The sequence below is a fragment of the Mytilus californianus genome, unplaced genomic scaffold, assembly GCF_021869535.1.
Source record: "Mytilus californianus isolate M0D057914Y unplaced genomic scaffold, xbMytCali1.0.p SCAF_18, whole genome shotgun sequence".
In the NCBI taxonomy this organism is placed as follows: Eukaryota; Metazoa; Mollusca; class Bivalvia; order Mytilida; family Mytilidae; genus Mytilus; species Mytilus californianus.
In genome coordinates this window covers 1,584,196-1,596,937 of record NW_026262666.1, presented here as the reverse complement: position 1 = coordinate 1,596,937, position 12,742 = coordinate 1,584,196, and positions in this window count along the sequence as shown.

Sequence of the window (12,742 nt, the reverse complement as noted above, 5' to 3'; positions counted from 1 at the left end):
CTTGGTTTTTTATGAAAGGACATTTAAGATCTGTTTAAGTCTCATCCAATGAACTACTGTCGAAAATAACTTTTACAGAAATGCCATTAAGGCTAAAATTGCAATTATCACAAACAACTGGAAATACTTGTATGACCTTATCTCGTCAAATATATAACCAAATTTTATCATGAATTCACCTGGCGGAGCATTGTATTTGTCTTGTGGTTACAGAATAAGTAGGACCAACAAATCCTGTATTTTTTTATTTAATAACTGTATCTAACTGAATTTGTTGTAAATTTGTAGTTTCTCTAAAATTCGTTGACAACCTTTGAAAGAAATTTAGAAAAATAACGGTCTTTATACCAAAGGGCAATTAAAAAACCGAAAGTCGAAGAAAGACCAATCATTGTCCAACACACCAAAGGTGCAAAAAACAAATATTTCATAAGCTTTTCATAGCTTACTGTGCGATGTGGGGTTTTCCCATTGTCGAAGGACTTATAGTTGTTGACTTCTACGTCATTTGGTCCCTGGTGGAGAGTTGTGTCAATGGTAATCATACCACATTTCCTTAGTCTTTAGTTATATTGTTTACATCCACGTGATTTGAACTTTGGTGGATAGTTGTCTCAATATCAATCATACCACATCTCCTTATTTTTCGATAGAGTTTGACATGTGATGTGTTCACCTGTCTTTTACTGGAGATAGTATATTGACCTCTAGATGTATTTTCGTATTGCATTGTATTGTTTGGTTGCTGTTTCATCGGTGTATCTCAATATAAAAATATAAAAAAGAAGATGTGGTATGATTGCCATAGACAACTCTCCACAAGAGACTAAATGACACAGACAGACATTAACAACTATAGGTCAGCGTACGACCTTCAACATTGAGTAAAACCCATAACGTATAGTCAGCTATAAAAGGCCCCGAAATGACAAATGTAAAACAATTCAAACAAGAAAACTAACGGTATCCTTATGTTTGCTATGTTTTAAATTATACTATGTATACTATTATATAATTTCTTTAACACTGTGTATACTAGTATAATTTATGATGTAGTCAGATGATTACGTCTACCAAGTACAGTCTCTAATGGTTATGGCTTCTTTTAATCTTAAGTTTTTAGAAAATGATGGAGACATCATGTCAATATGGGGTCAATATACTCAAACATGCTCCATTTTAATCATCCTTTAATTTTATATGAATATTTATACATATTTCACGTAAACAACACAAATTATCAACAAAACCCATTAAAATAAAACATTTTAATTGATAACAAAAAAAACTCAAAAAATTTCATAACATCCTAATCTATCTTGTTGTTTTGCAAGCGCAACATAAATAAATTCTGAACAATTTGCTACCAAGCTTGTTTGGTCTTTTATATTTTGTTTCTGTAGGAGAGTCTCTATTTGCTATAGTACAGAATTCATTTTCCTCTGGGGGTGCTTCCGTTGAACAATGTCTGTCTGTTATTTCCCAGAATTCCCCATACTCTGAGGCTGTTTCCGTTAAACAGTCTTTACTTGTTATATCCCAGAATTCATCACTGAAAAAGATCTCAAAATCTGTACATAAATCAATCCATTCATTATCCATGGTCATTTGCGTCGTCGTAAATTCTGAAAAGAAAAGAATCTTTGGATAATATTAAAATGAAAAAGAAACCGGAGTTGTTTCCTTTTAAAATAGGTGTTTAAATAGCTTTTCTTGCATACAATTTTATAGATTGTACTGCATGCTGTTTAATTGTTAATGTTTGTTCTGACTAACTCTTCCAGAAAATATGTCCCTTGTTGTTTCCAGAAATATTATATTTATATATTGCTTCACAACGTGTAACTAATGCCATAAGTTTAACTCTGTTCTTCTGACAGTGTGTTTTGTTAAAATGGTACATGAAAAGTTCCAATTCCTCCCTTTCCCCCTAAAACACATGAATCTTTCCCAACAATATATGTGAAACCTTGACAGTTACCTTGCTGATAATATTCCTCGTCGTCTTCATAACAAAACTCTGTATCAGCTGTCTGTCTAGATTTTACTCGTCTGGTCATTGAAACTTTAATCTAGAAGAAAAAAGAAAATTGAAATGTCTGAAAAACATAAATCTACAAATTCGTATTCTGTAACGTTTAATATTTTTTTCTGCGTCCCGTTGCAAATATTACTTGCATATTCAGGACAAAGTTCACACGAGGTATACTGTGCTTTGTAGTAGACAGACAAAACGGGTCTTTTCTTAAACATATTCACTCACATAGACTTTTACCTGTCCGCGTATACTACATATCACTCGAACCTTCCTCGAACACATTATTCTGAATAGGAGCGAACTAGCAACAATTGTTCTATTGTTCCCCAATTATGCATAATTTGCGTAAAAGCAAGCATAAATTCATTGCGTATAGTATAACCATGTCGATTATCGTCTGCCTTTAAACCATACGACCTAAAAGGGAACCATAAAGGCAGTTAAAAATAATACTAGTACCTTTAGTGCGGATTTTAAATGAAATATGGTCGCGCCATATTTCTCAATTAGAAACGAAAGATATCAAAGAGACATTCAAACTCATAAGTCGAAAAAAAAACTTACAATACCATGGCAAAAATAGATGAAAGGACTAACAACAGTACAAAAAACACAACATAGAAAAATAAAGACTGAGCAACACAAACCCCACCAAAAACCCGCGGGTGAACTCAAGTGTTCCGGAAGGGTAAGCAGATCCTGTTCCACATGAGGCACCCGTCGTATCCTATTTATAGACAGGCTCTATATGTACATTAATAAGATATGTCCTAGGACCTCTCAGTTTTGTTTATTTTTTAATGACTTGTATTGATGTATTTATGTTAAAATTCCTTTTAGTTATTAGTTATATAAGATGATCTGGATGATGGTCCTTTAGTTCTGTATTCTTCAGTTTTTTTAGCCATTTTTCTCAAGTCTTTATAAATTTTGTCCATTATTGTCTATTCTTTATGGTTAAGCATCCCTTTTTCCTCTATTCTTTATTTTTGTGGCCTATTTTCTCTATTCCTTATTTTGTTTGCCCATTTTTCTATAGTATTTTCCTTTATTCTCTATTCTGTAAACCCCCATCCAGACCCTCGTTTAAGTATTGATTATACTTTGTGGCATTAACATAATCAGCCCTTTCTTAATTACCTTCATAACTTTGTTGAGTACACGCCTCGCAAAAGACAATTTCTTCTTGTTTGATGCTTTATCTAAAAAAGTCAATGTTTTTAAATATATATATATGTATAAAATATAACACTATAACGGTAAAATGAAAGATTCGCACTCTCAATGGAAGTGACTGAAATACCGATTTATGTCTAAAATTTCTACTTTTTCATTTTACACGATCTATGAGAAAAAAGTAAAATAACAAAAATACCGCACTCCAAGGAAAATTCAAAACGTAAAGGCCTTTATCAAATGGCAAAATAAAAAGCTCAAACACATCAAACGAATGGAAAACAACTGTCATATTCCTGACTTGGTACAGGCATTTCCTTATATATGTAGGAAATGGTGGATTAAACCTGGTTTTATAGCAAGCTAAATCTCTCAATTCCATGATATTGACACCAATGTGTGAGCAAAACAAACAGACATAATAGGTAAACATGTCAAAAATTGGGGTACAGCAGTCAACATTGTGTTATAATCTAAATCTCTATTAAATCAAATAACCATGGTAACAAAGAAAATCATCCTATTTCTTTGAAATTCACTCTACCTTTTGGAAGCATTGTAAAAGCTATTTCTTTAAGTTTCTCGTTCAAAAAACTTACTGTTTAAATCAGTAATCAACATTTCTTCAACGGGATTCTTCGTGTGTGTTCTTCTGAAATTATCTTTTTTTCTGAAGAAGAATAAATGAAGATATCTTTGTAACAATCTACATTATACACGAATTTTATATCGTATAGAATTTGTAGCTTTAAATATCAGAATTTATTTTGTTATTTCTTTTTTTATAATGTCAACAGAATTGCATTTGAAAGGTTTGCTAAAATTTGATGAACATTAAAATCTATCGGAACTCGTGTTCTCGTCGAAGCTCATATTAGAGGGTGTGGATGGGGGTTTACTGAATAGAGAATAACAGGAAAAAATATAAAGAATAGAGAAAAAAGAATACAGAAATGAAGGACCCCCATCAAGACCCTTATATGAGCATACCGAAATCAGAGATCTGTATTTTTATTAGATTGAGGTTTGCTGGCATTAATTGACGACCATTTGATGACCGCAAATTGAGGTTTTAGCGACGAGATATTACGAATTCCAAAATTTGTAATTACAGATTTAATATGCATTAGGATTTTTTATTTGAACAAAACCTATTAGAAATGTAATGGTCTTTTGATTTCCTTCGTTGGTTTTAACCGATGACTTTTTTTATTTAATCGTGCGAGTCTTGTTAAAAGTATCAGTATTCTGCAGATAACAAGCTTCCAATCAGTAAACTAACCTCAATATTTATTCCATGTTGTGTTTTGTCGCTGCAAGCAGCAGGCAGGATGATAGAAACGTCTCTAGAGCAAGATCTATCCATATCTTTGTTGAGAAAAAAAAAGAAACATATCTAGAGCCAGATCTATCAATATCTTTCCTGAGAAAAAAAGAATCCACTGTGAATAATTCTCAAGTATTTTGTTATTTTTTTCCAGCCATGTGTAAATTACATTTTGTTGCTCGGAGACGGATTCTACTGTTACGCTTTGGTCTGTTTCAGTTGTGTATGAACTCTGGTCTATTTGTTTTTTGTACATTATTTTTTATTACTGTTTTTCAAGTATTTATGGCTTCTAATTAAATTAATAAAAAATATAATAAAGACATTAACATATGCGTTAGCAGACAGTTCAAACAAATTATGTTTTTTTGTCAAGGAACCCAATCTCTCTCTTTGATATATTTGTTTTTATCAATGTTTTTTTTTTTTTTTGTATATAATTGTTAAATTAAAATATATACTTACCAAATCTTTATTCGAGAAATCTATATTATAGATCCAAAATAAGATTCAAACTCAGATCTATCGACTATCTTGAAGATGGATAACGCCGGGAAGATATCTCCTTGTCAACAGTGGTATATATTGTGACGTAAATGACGTCGGAAGTCACATGTATGAAAACGGTATTCTGTAAACACTGGTTATTTGTTACATCACAACAAAAGTTGTACGCCAAAAAATATAGACGTCAAGACGGAACTTTGAAAATTGCATTAATGAAAACATAATATATAAAAAAATCTTCATATATTTTTTTTCTTTTATTAACATATACAACTTAACTAAAGGCGATAAGATTAGGCCTAATCATTTTTTCCCCATTGTGAATTTTCCATTTCTTCTACCAATATCCAGTAGCACCTATGAAACGAGTGGATAGACTTGTTTCATTGTACTAACTTCACGAGTGCACGTTCTAGACCCATACTATCTAATTTGTATACTATGATAGATTAGCATTTATTAACAAAATATAAATATCTAATAACTATATATTTATATTCCGAACACTGTTCGAGTTTTTTTTTTTTTGTCTTGTCAAAGAAGTAAAGAACAGTTTTTGTCTTGTTATGTACTGTACCTGTGCATTCATTTCATGTGAAGTTAATATCGAACTGTCCATTGTCCAGTAAAACTCCTCTTAGCTCTCTAGGTTAAACATTTTAAAGAAATGGGTTACATGATACGGTATGATCTTGGAATTTTCGTATCACACATTCTTATTTCATTCCATAAACAATGATATTTCATGACGAACAGAGAATACGGCACTGAAAATCCTACTTGATATAAAGCATTACAGACTACAAAGCACTATGGATTTAAAGACAGGCGCATAATTTATATGCACAATCTATATGTAATATAGACTGGGACATCTGTCTATTGTTGAACACTTTATGATGACCCTTAGCTGTCTTTCGGTTATTTTTTGTTGTTTGGTTGGCATTCAAGCCACACCTCATTTATTTCCAAGCCAAAGTTTAAAACCAGTTATAAATGACATCATTTACTCGTACACGTGTATTTAGCAAAGGTAAGGGAAAATGACATCATTTACTCGTACACATGTATTTAGCAAAGGTAAGGGAAAGTGACATCATTTACTCGTACACGTGTATTTAGCAAAGGTAAGGGAAAATAAAGGGAAGGTTTATTATTTACTCGTACACGTGTATTAAGCAAAGGTAATGGAAAATAAACTGTTAACACAGAGATATGTCTCGCCTATTTGTTATTTTGATAATGCAAATGTTGAAATTAAAATTACAATACTTTAACATGTCAGTTATGCAAATATTCACAGTCAATGAACAATGACTGAAGGTACAGGGCTAAACAATCTCCATGGAAATGAGATGTGCCAATGCTAATACAACTGCAAACCAAATACCATTGATTTTTCATAAGTCGTTCCCTTTAAACAAACTTAAACACAAACATTAACTTGTAAACTATGTAAAAGTTTCAAAGTTAGTGAACCATAATTAGGGGTGGGGTTATATAATCTGGAAATGAAACTTGCAAATGCCAATACATTTGCATACCAAATACCATTGGCTTAACATTAGTGGTTCATCTTAAACTGACCTAATCAGACTAATCACAAACTAATACATGTAAACTAAGCAAAAGTTTCAAAGTCAATAGACCATGACTGAGGGTTAAGGACCAAATATTCTCCATGGAAATAAGGTGTGCTAATGCTTATACAACTGCATACCAATTATCATCGACCTACCACTAACGGTTCCACTTAAACTGACCTAATCACAATCTAATACATGTAAACTAAGCAAAAAATTTAAAGTCAATAGACCATGACTGAGGGGGCGGGGCCAAATATTCTCCATGGAAATGAGATATGCCAATGCTTATACAAATGCATACCAAATATCATTGACCTACCATTAGTGGTTCCCCATAAACTGACCTAATCACAAACTTATACATGTAAACAATGCAAAGTTTCAAAGTCAATAGACCTTGACTGAGAGGGCGGGGCCAAATAATCTCCATGGTAATGAGATGTGCCAATGATAATACAACTGCATACCAAATATCATTGACCTACCACTATTGGTTCACCATGAAGTAGACCTAATCACAAACTAATACATTGTTGACGCCGCCGCCGCCGCCGTGGCTGGATACAGCATACATATGTCTCGCTTGTTGACTCCGTCAAGGCGAGACAATAAAGGGAAGGTTTATTATTTACTCGTACACGTGTATTTAGCAAAGGTTAGGGGAAATAAAGGGAAGGTTTATTATTTCATGACACAAAATCACTACGTGCAAAAAGAAAAACAATAAAATAAAATATCACGTGGTGACTCGAGATTTCTGTTTCCCGTGTTGCATTGTGCGAAGTTATGATTTTTTCGTTTCTTTTCCCATATCCGTTCTTTTTCTCACTATTGTCAGTCCATTATGTGCTATTGGAACTCAAACAAAAAATATAATCAAAATATAAAATTGGACAGGAGCAGTTTGTGAAAGTTCTGTTCATATTGTCATTGAATACGGAATTCATTTAACCATCAAATTGACGAATTAAAAAACAAAAACTTATAGAGTACATGTACATTATGGCGGTTTCCGAGACCAAGACTAACTGACATTGTAAAGACACGAGCCGACCTTGTTGATAGATGTAAAACATTTACTACTGAAATAAAAAGTGGGTTTCTTTTCTTTTGCTTTGTTTTTTCTTTCATTTTACCAGTTTTATCAAGGAAGCAAGCTAGAATCTCGTTTTTGAAAAGTTGAATAAGACATTGATGATCTCCCTTTTTTTCATATCAATTCAAAAATAATATTGAAACAGTAATCAACGAATGCTTTTCAACCAAAACAAGAACAATAGTGTTGTGGTAAGTATAACATACATGAGGGGGTGGACAGGGGTGAGGGAACACAGGAATTAGGGACAGGAAGCAGGATTCCGGGGGAGAAAAGTTGTAGTCAAAGGGGGAAGTCAAGGGGGAGGGAACCCGGGAGAGGTGTAGTAAAAATACGGATATTCTGGGATTTTTTTTATCAATTTCCGTCTGGAAGTAAGAAGGATGAAAGTGGGAGTAGGGAGAGGAAATTTGGGGTAGAGGGGGAAGTGGGAGTAGGGAATAGGAACGTCGGAATCAGGGACCACCCGTCCATCCTCTCATTCATATAGGCAAACATGTTTTTTTTTTCGGAGGCGATCTCGGTTGGTCAGGAAGGGAAAGCAGATCCTGTTCCACATGTGACACCCGTCGTGTTGCTCATGTAAGTACAAACCCGGTGACAAGTCTTATTCGATAGGTCATATTCGAGGAAAAGAGGACGGAATTGTGGTTGCGACAATTGGAACATATCCGTCGTCATCTGTCAAACACCTCGTGATGGCGTCCGTGAAATTTTCGAAGGGAAAATTTTAACTTCAGCACTTGGAGCTCTTGATTTAATAGCTTCCTTATTAGCATCAATCCTCTATCAATGAAATCATGATAGGAATTGCAAGCTCTTGGATATCGTATCAACTGGGCGATATACTCCATATGCGGGAGCTGTCGGAATATTGCTAGAAATCGAAAGTTCACAATTGGAAAGCTGTAATCATCTCTTTTGTCATAAAGTTTTATTCTCGACCGACCCTCGGTGTCAATTTATAGATGTTAATAGAAATAAGAAGATGTGGTATGAGTGCCAATGAGACAACTCTCCATCCAAGTCACAATTTGTAAAAAGTAAACAATTATAGGTCGTCAAGATACGAGGTAGACTTGACTTTTTCTGTTATATCCTTTATTTCAAGTTCGATGGGATAGATGCGTTGAACAAAGTCACCAAACTTTGAATTATTTAGTGAGAGGACATCATATATATAGCGGAACGTGAAGTTAAAGGATAATGCTAGTTTCTTTTCATTCATGTGTAACTTCAAGGCATATTTTACCGGCGATCGATATCTCTCAAAATTGCTGCACTTTTCTTGTATCCCTGGTGCTTTCGACTGGAGAACCGTCGTACACAAGCATCGCACAAGTTGACACTCTGAGGCGGGTGGGGAGCAAGAAGGTGAACTGTGGTTTATTTTTATCAATAGTACCGCTTAAGTCGACGCTAGGGACCGTCTTGACCTTGTTGTAGGGTATGAATGATTCGTTCATTGTTGAAGACCCTACATCAACTGTCAAGATGAAGAACAGGAGTAAAAGCCCTGTTCATTGATAATTTTCTATGTTTTCTATGTATTGTGTGCGATTTTGTCCCATGTACATTTACTCCATATCCTTTCATTTTCTATTCCTCAGAAGCTCTTGTATTAAGTTAGCCTCGTAGGAATGAGGGAACCAATCGGCAGAGAAGAGGAGCACAGTTGGTTCACAAGGGAATGTCATTTTTTTGTTGACGTCCTCCAAACGACACATATATGTTGTCAATCAAGAAATGAAGCATCTTGATCTGCTGATAATGTCAGTTTCAGAATATTTTTTTGTTTGAATCAAAGTGTTTTTTTACAGAGTACGTGTATCCCTCCACAAGACAGGATACTTATATATACGTTGGCCATTCATTTTGATTAAACAAAAACAGTAAACTACTAGTAACAATCATATACATTTGAACGATCGATCATCACTACTTTTGAGACGACCAGTTAAATTTTACCTGTCGGTGTCGTCGTCAACTGTAGGTATAGACATTTATTGAAAAGGTCTTCTAGAGACGCTTGGACTTTCGACTTTACTTTACATTTGTTATCGGCGATAGAAAAGGTCTACTAGCGACGGCCGGACTTTCGACAGTACTTTAAATTTGCAATCGGCGATTTTAAAACATTGTTGAATTGGATTATCTCCCGTATAACACTGAGAACAAAATTTCATTAAGAAGGAAAAAACCGTAACGGATGCATTATTGATCATAATACATGTATGTGAGATAAGTCAAATACTTAAGGAAAGTACAAGCTATGTCGAATTTCAAGACGCTTCTAATAATGGGTTACTTTAAAGGTACGGGAAACCTCTGAATTTGTTTAATTCATGAACCGCCTTCAGTGTAGAAGGTCGTTCTTTCAATCCCTAGTCGGGTCAACCATGGCTTAGGTAGCAATATACAGTTAGGAACAAAATTAAAAAATGTACCCTCATAAGTTTTACCATCCCCTTTTCCTTGCTTTATTACAAATTCTATTTACTGTTTGTGTCATACATGTGCATAAGTATCTTCCAGAGAGAGATTTAATATCCCGTAGTTTAAATGGTTAAAGATAATTTCTTTTTGGTGTATCCATTGCAACAACCTGTATGTATTTGCATTAAAATAGCCCATAAAACATGTAAAAATTAATCTTGATGTTCTTATAAAGCCACTTTGAAGGCTAAATTAGTCATCAGCTGTCTAAAAATAAATTTTATTGCACAATAACCTTTATATTTGAAAATTCCACCGTGGCCAAAATCCGAAACCACATTCCTAACTATGTATTGCTACCTTATTAAATTGATATTTGCAGATTTTTTTCCCCCACTGAACACGCGGCATTAAGAATTAAGAACAAAAACTTGTTGGCTTGGAACCAGAATATTGTGTCCTGATAGAGAGACGTGTCATCCTGTGAGCAGTAAGTTACCTTGTGAACTAGCACATTAGAAATACGATCCAGCGTGTCGGTCTATTACAAAGCAGGTTTCATATTCATATCGTATTAAGATGTTCTCGTCCTGAATATGCATGCAATTTACCACCGGAAGTTAAAAAGAATCAGCTAGTTGATGAAACTTAATGCTTAATGAAATTTGAATAATAAAGTGTCTACATGATACACTTCAACAATAGTATAACCATTTGTTCTATGTCCATAAAATCAACTGTGTGTATGTGCTACTCATTGATAATGAAGACAACTTTGAAAAAAATGCAAAATTTGCAATTCATATAAAATTTTGCATCGAAGGACACCCTTACCAAAATGAATTAAACTGTATCTGAAAAATACTTCGATAAACATTGATATTGGTTAAGAATGTTTGTCTCATTAAATTTTATCGAGCCTTCGACATTTTGTCGCGGAAGCGAAATAATATAATAAAATATTATCGTAAACATTATAATATGACAGTTTTATTAGGATTGGAAAACAAGTGAATTTTCACTTTTACAAATTTCTCTCCCATATGATATAATAATAGATGGATGGCGTCAACATATTTTTTTTTTAACTGAAATAAAAAGTAATTGTTGACCATATCCACTACTGTACTACAGTGCTACCAAACTATACAGGTAATATAAATATAGATTAACGAAAATTTTTTTATACATAATTATATATCTCAATGCATGTATATAAAATTCATACGAATCTCTTTGTTTTAAGAATAAAATCTTGAATAATAAGAAAGTTATCAGTATTCTTAATGTCGGATATCAAAGGATGACCATATAGTAAGTTATGTTTATTAGGCTGACATGACAAGTTACTCAGCATAAACTCTCTAAGTAATTGGTACTGCGGACAACGCAATAAAATGTGTTCAGATGTTTCAATCTGTCTACATTTACAAAAAGGATCAGTAACTAAATTTTTTCTATACAAATGTTCATTCAGACCACTGCTCTCAGTTCTGATTCTAGTATGCAAAATTTGTCCTAGTCTACTACCACTGTAAAAACATTTTGGGACAACCGAAGTTTTCTTTAAAAACTTCTTAAAAATATAAAAGGAAGAATTTCTTATATGAATCGGTCATAAAGTCTTGCGATTACATGATCAAGACATAGAATTAGAAGAAAAAAAATGATTTTTTTAAAATATGTCTCTATTTTTCTGAAAAATGGGCCTAGCTTTTGTCAAACAACAATACACTTTTACACTGTCAGCAGCAATCGCAGGTGAAAGACAAGATTCTATGGAACCCTTTAGGTATTCGACCACTAATTCACTCATTTCAATTTAGGACGTATGTAAAAGTAACCCTTCCCTGACAAAAATAGTGCTTTTGATGTCATTGTTTACTTAAACTAAACAACAAATTTGCAGAAATGAAACTTTTGGTCATAAAGAAATATATGCAGACCATTTTGAGCAAAAGTTACTTGCGCTTAAGTTTGCATTGAAAAGTGAGGATAAATGCGCTATACAGTAATAAACTATGTCAGTATTCACCTCAAAAGCTAACAAAACCTTTAAACAGACTTATTAAGAAGGGATATAGTTACGATACTGTTGTCAGTTCATAAGATTGCATATTTTGGCTTTAATATTGATTCACTTATAGGGTCTTTGCATCGGAATTAAGCATATTTATTCTAAAACCAGTTGTTGGCATGACACGGGTTATGTTCTTCTCGTATATTTTATGATGGTATAATACTAAACCCCTAACAGGAGGGATTGTGCCTGATCTTCATATGATGAAGACATAATCTTTCAATCAGTTTAATTGAGGTCTGGAGCTGGCATGTCAGTAACTGCTAGTAGTCTGTTGTTATTTATGTATTATTGTCATTTTGATTATTTTCTTTTGTTTCCTATTCTGACATCGGACTCGGACTTCTCTTAAACTGAGTTTTACTGTGCGTACTGTTGTACGTTTGTTTTTTCTACATTGGCTAGAGGTATAGGGGGAGGGTTGAGATCTCAAAAAACATGTTTAACCCCGCCGCATTTTTGCGCCTGTCCCAAGTCCGGAGCCTCTGGCCTTTGT